Source organism: Triticum aestivum, chromosome 7A (assembly GCF_018294505.1).
Source record: "Triticum aestivum cultivar Chinese Spring chromosome 7A, IWGSC CS RefSeq v2.1, whole genome shotgun sequence".
Taxonomy (NCBI): Eukaryota; Viridiplantae; Streptophyta; class Magnoliopsida; order Poales; family Poaceae; genus Triticum; species Triticum aestivum.
In genome coordinates, this window is record NC_057812.1 from 385,979,932 (window position 1) to 385,992,131 (window position 12,200).

The window sequence follows — 12,200 nt, forward strand, 5'->3', positions numbered from 1 at the left end:
GCGGTGATGATCTTCATGCCATCAAATACCTCCCACTAAAATTAAAGGGACAGCCCGACACTGGCTAAACAGCCTCCCAGAAAACTCTATTGGCAATTGGGAAGACCTGGAAGATGCCTTTCACGACAACTTCCAAGGTACATATGTCCGGCCTCCGGATGTCGTTGACCTCAGTCACATCACCCAGCAGCCCGGAGAGTCAGCCAGGTGTAGCGACCAGACCTCAAACGGTCCAATCTCTATGCTTAGGTGTCATCCCTGGATCAGTAATGCTGACACCACACAGTACTTGAAGGATTTATAACAGAGTAGCAATCACATACTTATTACATCGAGTGTCTCAAAAGAGAACTTATTACAATAAATATGGCTTAAGGCCATCTAATAACGATAACAGTGGAAGGCTTGGAAGATAAGTGAGTCCATCAACTCCAACGGCATCACTGAGTATAGAACCACGACCTAAAAGCACCTTACTCGTCGTCTGAAAAGTCTGCAACATGAATGTTGAAGCCCGAAAACTGATCAACACATGGAATATGCTGGCAATGTAACACATAGAGAGCAATAATGGAATAAGGCTATACTACATGCATATTTGGCTGGTGGAAAGCTCTATGGTTACAATTTTGCGTAAAGCCAATTTTTCCCTATTGCAAAGGAATAAATTTTATTTAACTATCATGGTGGTTGTTAAACATTGAGAGTGTATACACCCTCTCAATCCCAATTAAACATCATCATTAAGAACCCAACAAATTAATTAGAGTAACATGATGAGATTCACATGATAATCCAAGTACTATATACTCAAGATGTCCCTAACCGGGGACACAGCTAACCATGATTAGTTTATACACTCTGCAGAGGTTTGCGCACTTTTCCCCACAAGACTCGATCTCCTCCGTTGGAATTCTCGCACTACATGATGTTTGAGAAACGGATGACCGAGACACAGTCTTTCAGAAGCGCTAGCACCTTACGAACGGGTAGACTGTACCAACCTACATCCCCTACATCTGCCAGTCTACCACTGTAAGAGTTCGCACGACTTAGTCAACTATGCTAGAGCCCATAGTAGCTTGTGGCTGCACACGGAAGTTTCTAGTATGAATAATCTCATGATCCCTTTGAGCCTGGGTGGCGGTCCAAAAGAAAAACAGGCAATCGCTGGAATACCCAGGTGCCTCAATCCACCCAGATGTGTATTTAAGTTGCCACCTTAGATAAACCATTGATTCAACAAACTCACATCTGTCATGGATTTCACTCACCCAATCCACGTCTACTAGAATAGCATGGCATAATAAGCAAACGTAGAAGTAACTCCCAAAGGTTTGATAATAACAGGTAATAGGTACTACCTCATCTACTTCCCAAACCCACAATTTAATTAGATCCTAATCATGCAATGTGTGAGGGTTGATCTAATGCAGTAAAAACTGGGTAAAAGGGAAGTATGATCAAAGTGTTACTTGCCTTGCTGATGATCCGCAAAACCTAGCGATTCGAAGTAGCAAGCGGCGCACTCTGGGTACTCTATCGCAAACAAACGAGCATACAATAGGTACTCAACTAATGCACATGTAAAACTCAAATAAGAGAACTAACCAGAAAGTTCAACTTAAGAACTCCGGTTGGCAAAAAGAATCAAATCGAACGAAGCAACGAAAAACAAACGGCAAAAGAAACAAGCTTCGTTTTCTAATATGGATCTAGGTCAAATTTTACAGAGGCAAAAACTTGTTTGAGTTGGTTAAACGGAAAGAGGGTTTCGAGACGAAACTCCAGGCGCTTGAATCGCCTGATTCCGATAAACGAACGAAAAGTTATGCTAGAACGAAAATCGGATCCGGAATCACGATCAGAAAAATCGCGGATTTAATCCAAGAAAGAGAAAAACGACGAACAGGTTAACGAACGAATGTTCGTTATCTGGATCTAAACGATGAGCGCGTTTGTTAAAACGAACAAACGAGCGAACGCTCGCTAAAAGAAAATAAACCGGAAAAACCGATCTATTTAAAAAAAAGCGAAACTAGGGTTTAAAAAAAAACCGGATATGTTTTTCTCAGAAAACCAGGCGGCGGCGGCTACCTCGGCTCGGGCTCCGGCGGGGTTCCGGGCGGCATGGGGTGGCGGGGCGGCAGGCGGCGACAGCGTGCGGCGGCGGCGCAAGGCGGTGGGGCGTGCAGCGGCTTGCGGCGGCACGGGCGGCTTGGGGTGTGGCGGCGGTGGCTCGGGGCTCCAGGGGGGGCCTGGGGTGGTATTTAAGGAGGGGGGGGGGCTGACTTGGGGAGGGGGTCGGGCGGCAGCGAGGCGACTCCGGTTCGGTCTCCCTCCCGAGTCCGGCGGTTGCACGGCGAGGAGGCGGTGGCTTGGGCCGGCCTGGCTCGGCTGGGCCCTTGGCCCAGTCGGGCGCAGGTTTTTTTTAAATAATTTCGCTAAAACTAAGAAAAATTCTAGAAAAAATAAATAAAAAACTAAAATTGCCAAAACAAATTTTCACCGTCTAAATAAAATATTTAGAACAGGATGAACATTTTCTTGGCCCTAAATGCAATTTTTGATAACGTGAAATTTTCCCTAAATTCAAATAAAAAAGCAAATAAAACAAAAAAAAACTTATTTGATTTTTTATTACATCCTCAATATTTCTTTATTTTGGGAAAGTCATTTTATTCCCTCTCTCATATTTGGATGATAGAAATAATTGAAGATAAAATAAATAAAATCAAATGATCCTATTTTCAAAATTTGAGAAAACTCAAATATGAAAATAACGAAATCTCCAACTCTCTCCGAGGTCCTTGAGTTGCGTAGAATTTCTAGGATCAACCAAAATGCAAATAAATATGATATGCAATGATGATCTAGTGTATAACATTCCAAATTGAAAATTTGGGATGTTACAAACCTACCCCCCTTAAGATGAATCTCGCCCTCGAGATTCGGGTTGGCTAGAAAATAGGTGAGGGTGGTCCTTCAACAGATCTTCCTCTCGCTCCCAGGTGGCTTCATCCTCCGTGTGGTGGCTCCAAACTTTGCAAAACTTCATAACCTTGCTGCGGGTGACTCGGCTGGCATACTCAAGAATCTTGACTGGTTTCTCCTCATAGGTCAAATCACTGTCCAACTGAATCACTTCCAGCGACACTGTATCTCTCAGCGGTATATCAGCCATCTCCACGTGGCACTTCTTCAACTGGGAAACATGGAATACATCCTGAACTCCTGACAATCCTTCGGGTAATTCCAACTTGTAGGCTACTTCTCCCATACGTTCCAAAACTTGGTATTGTCCTACAAAACGGGGCACTAACTTACCCTTAACTCCAAAACGCTTAACTCCTCGAAGTGGAGATACTCGAAGATAAACTTGGTCTCCGACTTCATAAACTGTCTCCTTGCGTTTAGAATCTGCGTAGCTCTTCTGCCTGGATTGGGCTACCTTGAGCCTATCGCGAATCAATTTTACTTTCTGTTCAGACTCCTTAATCAAATCTGGTCCAAATAGCTGGCGGTCTCCAACTTCATCCCACGACAATGGGGTCCTGCACCTCCTTTCGTACAAGGCTTTGAAAGGGGCCATCTTCAAACTGGATTGATAACTGTTGTTGTAAGAGAACTCTGCATAAGGAAAATTGTCGTCCCAACTAGATCCATAATCTAGCGCACAAGCTCTGAGCATATCCTCCAAAATCTGATTGACTCTTTCGGTCTGTCCATCTGTCTGCGGATGGAAAGCTATACTGAACTCTAGCCTGGTACCCAAAGTTTCGTGCAACTGATTCCAGAACTTTGAGGTAAACTGGGTTCCTCTATCCGATACAATGCTCCTTGGAACACCATGCATACATACGATCCTGGTCATGTATATCTTTGCCAACTTGGCACTAGTATAGGTAGTCTTCACTGGGATGAAATGAGCTACCTTTGTCAAACGATCGACTACAACCCATATCGAGTCATAGCCTAAACGTGTTCTGGGTAATCCAGTGATAAAATCCATGCCTAACTTATCCCACTTCCATTCGGGTATTGGCAATGGTTGTAGCAATCCCGCTGGCTTCTGATGGTCTGCCTTTACTCTCTGACATACATCACAAACTGCTACATACTCCGCAATATCCTTCTTCATTCCGGTCCACCAGAAAGTATCCTTCAAATCCAAATACATCTTGGTATTTCCTGGGTGAATCGAATATGGTGAATCATGGGCCTACTGTAGAATTAACTTCCTGATCTCCGGGTCATTAGGCACATAAACATGGTCTTCAAACCATAAGGTATCGTGCTCATCCTCACAAAATCCTTTAGCTTTACCTTTGCTCATTTTCTCCTTAATAGAAGCAATCTGCTTGTCAGTCTTCTGGGCTTCTATGATCTTATCCATCAAAGTAGACTGAATCTCCAAGGCTGCTACATAGCCTCTCGGAACTATCTCCAAACATAGCTCACGAAGATTTTCGGCTAACTCCCTTGGTAAATATCCCGTCATTAAGGTGTTGACATGGCTTTTACGGCTCAACGCGTCAACTACTACGTTAGCCTTTCCAGGGTGATAATGCAATCTCATATCATAATCCTTGATGAGCTCCAACCATCTCCTTTGCCTGAGATTCAACTCCTTCTGCGTGAAGATATACTTCAAACTCTTGTGATCCGTGTACACCTCACAATGGTTTCCAATGAGAAAACGTCTCCAAGTCTTCAGTGCATGCACTACGGCTGCTAACTCCAAATCATGCGTAGCATAATTCAACTCATGAGGCTTAAGCTGTCGTGAGGCATAGGAAACAATTCTTCCTTCCTGCATAAGCATTTCTCTAAGTCCTCGACGTGAAGCGTCACAATACACCTCATAATCCTTGGCCTGATCTAGCAAAATCAACACTGGTTATGTAACCAAACGTTTCTTCAACTCCTGGAAACGGGCTTCACATTCCTCAGTCCATATGAACTTGGTATCCTTCTTCAATAACTCCGTCATAGGCTTCGCAATCTTCGAGAAATTTTCAATGAATCTCCGGTTGTATCCTGCTAGTCCCAGAAAACTCCGGATCTCTCCAACTGTGGTTGGGGCTTCCCAATTTGTCACAGTGTCAACCTTGGTGGGATCTACTGCTATACCTTCTCCGGATATAACGTGTCCGAGAAATCCAACTTCCTTCAACCAAAACTCACATTTGCTAAACTTGGCATATAACTGATGTTCTCTGAGCTTACCAAGTACCAAACGCAAATGCTCCTTATGCTCCTCTTCGTTCTTCGAGTAAACCAGGATATCATCAATGAACACTACGACGAACTTATCCAAAAAATCCATAAACACTTTGTTCATCATGTTCATAAAATATGCAGGTGCGTTAGTCAGACCAAATGACATAACGGTATACTCGTACATCCCATACCTGGTGGTAAAAGCCGTCTTAGGTATATCCTGTTCTCGAATCTTCAACTGATGGTATCCTGATCACAGGTCGATCTTGGAAAATACCTTAGCTCCTTGCAATCGATCAAACAGATCATTGATCATTGGTAGTGGGTACTTGTTCTTGATGGTTACTTCATTCAATCCTCGATAATCAACAACCATCCTTAACGATCCATCCTTCTTCTCCACTAGAAGTACTTGCGATCCCCAAGGCGAAGAACTTGGGCGAATATAACCTTTATCCAGTAACTCCTTAATCTGCTTCTTGATCTCCTCCAAATCCTTTGCGGGCATCCTGTATGGTCTTTTAGATATTGGCCCTGTGCCTGGCAAAAGCTCAATCAAAAACTCAATGTCTCTATCCGGTGGCATGCCTGGTAACTCCTCTGGAAATACATCAGGGAAATCCCTTACTACTGGTACTTCCTCCTGCACAACTCCTGTTAACAAATTTACTTGAGTCCTTTTTGGCACATGCTGGGATACATACTTGATCCTTCTCCCTTCTGGGGTGGTAAGCAAAATTGACTTGCTGGCACATTCAATGTTCCCTTCATACTTCAATAACCAATCCATGCCTAATATCACATCCAATCCTTGAGATTCCAATACTATTAGGTCTGAGGGAAAGACATAGTTACCAATCCTTAATGGTAACCGATCACACCATAGACTGGCCATATACTCTGCTCCAGGCGAGGTTACTAACATGGGTGACCTAAGGGCTTGGGTTGGAAATTTATACTTATCCACAAATCCCCTTGATATGTATGAATGCGATGCACCTGTATAAAAAAGAACGATTGCAGTAAAAGACTTAACCAAAAACTTACCTATTACTGCATCGGGCTGGGCTTCAACCTCCTCCACATTTACTTGGTTCACCTGTCCCCTGTTGAAAGGGTTCGACTTCTTACCAGAGCTTCCATTGCCATTTCCATTCTGGGATTCAGGACATTCATTGGCATAATGTCCGATCTTCTGACACTTAAAGCAAGTGACTTGGCTTAGGTCTCTCTTGGCTGGGGTTGATGGGTTGGTACGGTTCTGGCCGTTGCTTCCTCCATTCCCATTACCATTCTTGGTGCCATTATGATTGTGCGAGCTACCTCCTCCATGGGTATGCTGAAAATGTCCTCCCGGTCTAGGGGTAAAACGTGGCTTCTGCTGGGCTCCAGAATTGTACTTCCCTTGTCCATACTTCCTCTTACGGTTCTCAATTTTCTGCTGCTTCCCTTCAATCATGAGAGCATGATCTACCAACTCCTGGTAGTTGTTGAAGGTTGCTACCATCAACTGCATGCTCAACTCATCATTCAGTCCTTACAGAAACTTCTCCTGCTTAGCTGCATCCGTAGCAACGTCATATGGAGCATAATGTGCTAGCTTACTAAAGTCCTCCACATACTGGCCAACTGTCCGTCCTCCTTGGCGCAAGTTGCGAAACTCACACTTCTTCATGGCCATAGCTCCTGCTGAAACATGGGCAGTACGGAAAGCCTGCTGAAACTGGTCCCATGTGACAGTGTCGATAGGGAAAGTGGCTGTGAAATTCTCCCACCATGATGCTGCGGGTCCTTCAAGCTGATGTGCGGCAAACTTCACCTTTTCCGCATCTGTGCATCCAGCCGTGGTCAACTCCCTTGCTGTCTTGCGGAGCTAATCATCTGCTACTATCAGCTCGGTGCTACTGGAAAACACCGGCGGATTCAGCCTAAGAAAACGGGCTAAGTGATCAACAGGTGGTGGTGGTGGGTTGTTGTTGTTGTTCCCCTGATTCTGATTCTGGACTAGCAACTGCATCAATGTGTTCTACTGCTGGATCAACTGGGTGAGCTCCGGTGGGAAGGTAAATCCGAGGTCATGTCTCGGAGGCATCTGAGGGTTTAGAAAAGATGAGATTTAAGAATAGAGAGGGGTCTAGAGAGAAAACACTACCCATATGCACATGAGGCAAAAGCAAACAATTCACTTCATCCAATCAAACAAGGGCATACAATCGATCTAACTATCGCAAAAGTGTTCGGACTACTATATTTACATGGTGGACTACTACTACTGATGGGGTGGTCTACTAGAAATATTCTTCGGTTGCAGACTCCATGATATCTGCTCTAGCTTCATCAACATAGTCATCATCACTATCATCTGGATCCGAGTCGGTGTCGTCGATGATGATGTAGTCTTCTCGGTGAATCTCCTTGGGTTCTTCTTCTTCCTCTACTGGTGTAGATCTCCCATAAATATTCCAATCTTCTTGATCAAATCCTCATTCTTCTCCACTAATACTTCAATTTCTTCTTCATAATCTTCACGTGTAGCCTTGAGTTCTTCCTCCAGTTCCTTGATTCTAGTCCTTGCCTTCTTCAGATCTATCATGTCGGCTCACATCTGGTTCTCCTGACGTCGAATGTGCTTGTTTAACTCTTGGATAAAAGTTGCAATTGATCTATCCTTCCTGGTGCTGATCATCTCCTAGTGCTCATCTCGGTGCCCACAAATCTGGTAGATAGTATCCTTGAGATCATGGTGGTAAACTTCTCCAATGCATCCCATGGCGATGTGAGCTGCCATGCTCTTTCCTAGACCCCAGGTTGGTGCATCAAAAGAAAACTCTATGGGCTCAGTGACTGGCATGAACATCCTTCCTGGAACTTAAACTTGAATCATCCAGCGCTCTTCTTCAGGTAAAGTGGTGTTGTAGGTTCCGGTGAAGCTTGGTACTCCCATGTTCAGATATCTAGTGACTTCCTTCAAGTGACGTCCAAAGGGTGTATCTTCATCTGGTTGCGTGAACTTGTTCCTTGCATCCGCCATCCTAAAAGAGTAGAAAAGATGAGGAGTTAGAATGAGAAGAGTGAGGTAGTGATCTAGGGCTTTAGCTTAGTGGTCGTGTCCTATAGTCAGCGTGTGCTCTGATACCATCTTGTAGCGACCAGACCTCAAACAGTCCAATCTCTGTGCTGAGGTGTCATCCCTGGATCAGTAATGCTGACACCACACAGTACTTGAAGGATTTATAACAGAGTAGCAATCACATACTTATTACATCGAGTGTCTCAAAAGAGAACTTATTACAATAAATATGGCTTAAGGCCATCTAATAACGATAACATCGGAAGGCTTGGAAGATAAGTGAGTCCATCAACTCCAACGGCATCACTGAGTATAGAACCACGACCTAAAAGCACCTTACTCGTCACCTGAAAAGTCTGCAACATGAACGTTGAAGCCCGAAAACTGGTCAGCACATGGAATTTGCTGGCAATGTAACACATAGAGAGCAATAATGGAATAAGGCTACACTACATGCATATTTGGCTGGTGGAAAGCTCTATGGTTATAGTTTTGCGTAAAGCCAATTTTTCCCTACTGCAAAGGAATAAATTTTATTTAACTATCATGGTGGTTGTTAAACATTGAGAGTGTAGACACCCTCTCAATCCCAATTAAAAATCGTCATTAAGAACCCAACAAATTAATTAGAGTAACATGATGAGATTCACATGATAATCCAAGTACTAGATACTCAAGATGTCCATAACTGGGGACACGGCTAACCATGATTAGTTTATACACTCTGTAGAGGTTTGTGCACTTTTCCCCACAAGACTCGATCTCCTCCGTTGGATTTCTCGCACCACATGATGTTTGAGAAACAGTTGACTGAGACACAGTCTTTCAGAAGCGCTAGCACCTTACGAACGGGTAGACCGTACTAACCTACATCCCCTAAATCTGCTAGTCTACGACTGTAAGAGTTCGCACGACTTAGTCAACTATGCTAGAGCCCATAGTAGTCTGTGGCTGCACATGGAAGTTTCAAGTATGAATAATCTCATGATCCCTTTGAGCCTGGGTGGCGGTCCAAAAGAAAAACAGGCAATCGCTGGAATACCCAGGTGCCTCAATCCACCCAGATGTGTATTTAAGTTGCCACCTTAGATAAACCATTGATTTAACAAACTCACATATGTCATGGACTTCACTCACCCAATCCATGTCTACTAGCATAGCATGGCATAATAAGCAAACGTAGAAGTAACTCCCAAAGGTTTGATAATAACAGGTAATAGGTACTACCTCATCTACTTCCCAAACCCACAATTTAATTAGATCCTAATCATGCAATGTGTGAGGCTTGATCCAATGCAATAAAAATTGGGTAAAAGGGAAGTATGATCAAAGTGTTACTTGCCTTGCTGATGATCCGCAAAACCTAGCGATTCAAAGTAGCAAGTGGTGCACTCCGGGTACTCTATCACAAACAAACGAGCATACAATAAGTACTCAACTAATGCACATGTAAAACTCAAATAAGAGAACTAACCAGAAAGTTCAACTTAAGAACTCCGGTTGGCAAAAAAGAATCAAATCGAACGAAGCAACGAAAAACAAACGGCAAAAGAAACAAGCTTCATTTTCTAATATGGATCTAGGTCAAATTTTACAGAGGCAAAAAGTTGTTTGAGTTGGTTAAACGGAAAGAGGGTTTCGAGACGAAACTCCAAGCGCTTGAATCGCCTGATTCCGATAAACGAGCGAAAAGTTATACTAGAACGAAAATCGGATCCGGAATCGCGATCAGAAAAATCACGGATTCAATCCGAGAAAAAGAAAAATGATGAACAGGTTAACGAATGAACGTTCGTTATCTGGATCTAAATGATGAGCGCGTTCGTTAAAACGAACGAACGAGCGAACGCTCGCTAAAAAAAATAAAATGGAAAAACCGATCTATTAAAAAAAACGAAACTAGGGTTTTAAAAAAAACCGGACCGGTTTTTCTCAGAAAACCAGGCGGCGGCGGCTACCTCGGCTCGGGCTCTAGCGAGGTCCGGCGGGGTTCCGGGCGGCGTGGGGTGGCGGGACGGCGGCTCTTGGCGGCGGCGACGGCAGGCGGCGGGACGTGCGGCGGCTTGCGGCGGCGCGGGCGGCGTGGGGTGCTGCGGCGGTGGCTCGGGGCTCCAGGGGGGGCCCGGGGTGGTATTTAAGGAGGGGGGGCTGACTTGGGAAGGGGGTCGGGCGGCGGCGAGGCGGCTCCGGCTCGGTCTCCCTCCCGAGTCTGGCGGTTGCACGGCGAGGAGGCGGCGGCTTGGGCCAGCCTGGCTCGGCTGGGCCCTTGGCCCAGTCGGGCACGGTTTTTTTAATAATTTCGCCGAAACTAAGAAAAATTCTAGAAAAAATAAATAAAAAACTAAAATTGCCAAAACAAATTTTCACCGTCTAAATAAAATATTTAGAATAGGATGAACATTTTCTTGGCCCTAAATGCAATTTTTGAAAACGTGCAATTTTCCCTAAATTCAAATAAAAAAGCAAATAAAACCAAAATAAAATATTATTTGATTTTTTTATTACATCCTCAATATTTCTTTATTTTGGGAAATTCATTTTATTCCCTCTCTCATATTTGGATGATAGAAATAATTGAAGATAAAATAAATAAAATCAAATGATCCTATTTTCATAATTTGAGAAAACTCAAATATGAAAATAACGAAATCCCCAACTCTCTCCGAGGTCCTTGAGTTGCGTAGAATTTCTAGGATCAACCAAAATGCAAATAAATATGATATGCAATGATGATCTAGTGTAAAATTTGGAATGTTACACCAGGAAGCTCTGGACTAGGTTCTTGATTAAAAAGAACCAAATCGTCGTCTGTCTCGACACTGAAGCCGTAGCGGCTTTTAAACACAGCGTCCGAGATGAATGGCTGGCCCGTCACCTCGGCCAAGAAAAACAAAAGTCTATGGCAGCTCTTACCGCATTGATGACCCGCTTCTGCGCGGGAGAAGACAGCTGGCTGGCCCGCCGAAACAATAGCAATAAGAAGAAGCGTCGAAACAATAATGTAGGAACCCAAGACATGGCAGTCAACGCCGGATTTAGTGGTTCCAAATCTGGTCAATGGAAGAAGCCATTCAAGGCAAACAAGATGGCCCATCCAGTTTAGACATGATACTGGATCGGCCCTGTCAAATGCATGGTAACCCTGATAAACCCAACAACCATTCCATCAGAAATTGTTGGGTTTTCAAACAAGCAGGCAAGCTCAACGCCTAACACAAAGGGAAGGGGCCGCCTAATGACAGCGAAGACGAGGAGACTCGCCAGCCAAACACCGAGGGACAAAAGCAATTTCCCCGCGAAGTAAAAATAGTAATCATGATATCCGAGACGCATATCCCTACAAGGGAGCGCAAGCGCATACCACGAGATGACTATGCCATAAAGCCAGTGGTACCAAAATTTAACCCATGGGCAGCCTGTCCGATCACTTTTGATGGCAATGACCACCCAACAGGTATCTGTCACAAGGGCTCGGCAGCTTTAGTCCTTGACCCAATCATTGATGGATTCCATCTCACATGAGTCCTTCTAGACAGTGGCAATAGCCTTAATTTGCTCTACAACATGGTTCGTCCTTCTACAACTTTTCTCCCTTCTTTTTAAAACTATTTCTTATCTTTTGTCACAGATGAACCAAAACCTGTTCGCCCTATAGACCTGCAAGGACTCTTTCGGAGCCCAGTTTCGTCCACACAACCAAAGATTGCTCCTTTTAAGGAATCCTCTTCGCTAAGGCAAAGGTAGCGCAGACGTGCGACAGAAGTTCCAAAAGATTTTTGTAGACCAAACACTCTATTTAAAACCTGGATATAGCCTTTTTCCTCATCCTTCGACCCCTAGCATGTAAAATGACCTGGGCAGAGGTGTTATAATCTGTAAGATTGCGCTCGATGTATCAATCAGATTC